At 39.5% G+C, this 2,493-nt stretch overlaps 1 pseudogene; it reads right to left on the bottom strand.

The window, feature by feature from the left end:
* LOC109483171 overlaps nucleotides 1–2,493 on the bottom strand; it is an 8,533-nt pseudogene that overhangs the window by 4,773 nt on the left and 1,267 nt on the right.

Below are 2,493 nucleotides of genomic sequence, written 5' to 3'. Positions count from 1 at the left end.
GTATGTTTGGGAATGCATCTACAGCAGTGACACCTGTGCTGCAGTGCAGTGTGAACCAGTCAGAATTGCCCTGAGGAAGGTGACAGACGGTCACCGAAACGTTGGCTGTAAATAACACACTTGGCTGTGTAAAAAGAATCTCTTTACTCAGAGAGAACTTATGATTACAGTAATGAAGTTTAAGGCCAGAAGTATCTTACTTTGCTAAATGATTCCCTGGCGGCTTCAGCATGTGTGCTGTCAACGACTGCATCAGTCTTCATCTGCACCTCTGATGATGTTGTTGAGTCAACCTGGACAAAAATATGATCAGACATAATTTTTTAGACTCCAAAATGCTTATTAGAGTTATCAGATCCTCATTGCCATAAATACGACAAATTATAACTGTTTCTCATTGATTATGCAAATAAGATCCTCATTACCATAAATTATACAGGTTTACCAATGCTCTACCCTTCTTAACAAAGGCCATTCAACCATTTTCTCATAATTTATGTAAATGACATGTCCTAGTTTGAATAAGTTATGATCTACATAAATTGTACTCATTGATCATACGCTCTACCCAATGAGTCTTATCTTGAAAAGGCCATTCTACTAGAATTTTCTCATAAATTATGCAAATGAGGACCTGACGAAGTTTCTCCCTCCCTTGACTTCCAAATGTCACAAGTGCGAAATTCCTGCCAGTTACCACTATGGAATCAAAGCTCTTTTTTCATTAATTATGCAAATTCAGATGTAATTTACATAATCAATGTATGCCAATGCAGTGTTCGAAATACTCTTTTTCAGGTACGTGCAAAATTGCACATTGCCAAAATTTTTAGGTGCAATTTGAAAAATGTATGTGCAAAATTATATTTAGCCTTGCATCTTTAGGTTTGCAACTGTTTTACTGTGTATTAACCTTCTTAGCCTGCCACTGCATATAGAAGTTTTAGTATACATTAAAAAGAAGGGACCAAACAAAACATGAACAATGCTAGTATCATCTGTGTTTATAAAAAAAAGAACACAAAAAAAATTTGTCGGCATTAGCTTCAAAGGACGCCGCTAGTGACTTCCGGCCCTCTCACTCGTCATACTTCCACATCTTATACGGCACATAAAGAAAATTTACCAACAGTATGCGAGCAATAAATTTCATTTATTTTGCATATTTGTTTACCTTGAATATCGTGCATGATATAAGGAAAAAATACTGCTTAGAAAAAAACAACGTAAATCTTTTATTCTTGGCGCTCCCCTCCCCCTCCTCTAGGGGCGTCGTCAACATCGGCCGCGGCCGCGGGATCCTCGGAGACGCCAGCCTCTGATGCCGGCTGGGCCCGTGAAAAGAACTTGAAAATCGACCCCTTCTTCATGGGCCCTTCTTCATGCTTTACAAATTTCCTGGGTAGCACTGAATGCTGGGAAATCCGAAAACTCTGTTTTTCACCGATTTTAACCGAAAATTGGACGAAAAAGCCGAAATTACTCTGCCGAAGGACTTCGTCCCACATCGGGCAACAAGTTTCGTGGGTCTCACCATATTTGGTAAATCAGCTACGTAGGCCTTCGCGTCTTGCCATATTTGGTAAATCATTACGTAGTGCCTTCGCGTCTTCACCTGGGGACGAGAGCAGCTTGTTCCCAGGATGTTCAGTAAGGAAAACAATATGGCTGCCATGCGCCCAGCGCGATGCCGACACAGCAAGAAACATGATATATCGGTATTTTCCAGGTGCAAAATTGCACATTCAAAATATTTTTAGGTGCAAATCTTGAAAATTACGTGCAATTTGCACATTGCACCTTTGTATTTCGAACTCTGCCAATGTCACTCTCATTCTCAATTACATATGTAACAAGTTTGAATAACCTTATGGAACACAGTAGAATTACAGTTGTCTCATTAATTATGCAAATGTCATCCTAATTTCCATAATTGTCATCTAACTATGTTGAGCATCACTTAAGCTACCTACACTGTTACACACCAAACATCATGACGATCCCCCAGCCAGCTTTTGAGTTATCCTCCTTCAAAGATTTTGAACAATCACCCTGCTGTTCCAGAACAAGCTGGTAGGGGGCCACCTGGCCCAAACTCAGTTCCTAACCAAAATGACTTCTTCCCGAGCTCAAAAGCTACTTACCAACCATACAAACATTTCTTACCCTAGCATGTCCTGATCATGAGATATCAAAACTGAAAGTTCCACTGCAGTACCATAACAATCTAATCATTTGAGGTCTCATCGAGACCTACCCACATACCAGATATCAAGACAAACCATCTAACTTCTATTCTAAGCATTGAGATATCATGTTTACACACAGACACACAATGACACACAGGCTCACACACAAATGCTAATGAACACACAACTTCTCGAAGGTAAAAAAAAAACAATACCCTCAAAATCCTAAAATGTTAAAATGACCATGAAGTAACGGGCCTCATTTGCATAAAATCAAAATAATTCTCTACCCAAGCAACACAAG

The sequence above is a fragment of the Branchiostoma belcheri genome, unplaced genomic scaffold (genome assembly GCF_001625305.1).
Source record: "Branchiostoma belcheri isolate BF01 breed outbred unplaced genomic scaffold, Haploidv18h27 scaffold623, whole genome shotgun sequence".
Taxonomy (NCBI): domain Eukaryota; kingdom Metazoa; phylum Chordata; class Leptocardii; order Amphioxiformes; family Branchiostomatidae; genus Branchiostoma; species Branchiostoma belcheri.
Note: the sequence above shows the minus strand (reverse complement) of the source record. Positions and strands in the feature narration are given on the sequence as shown.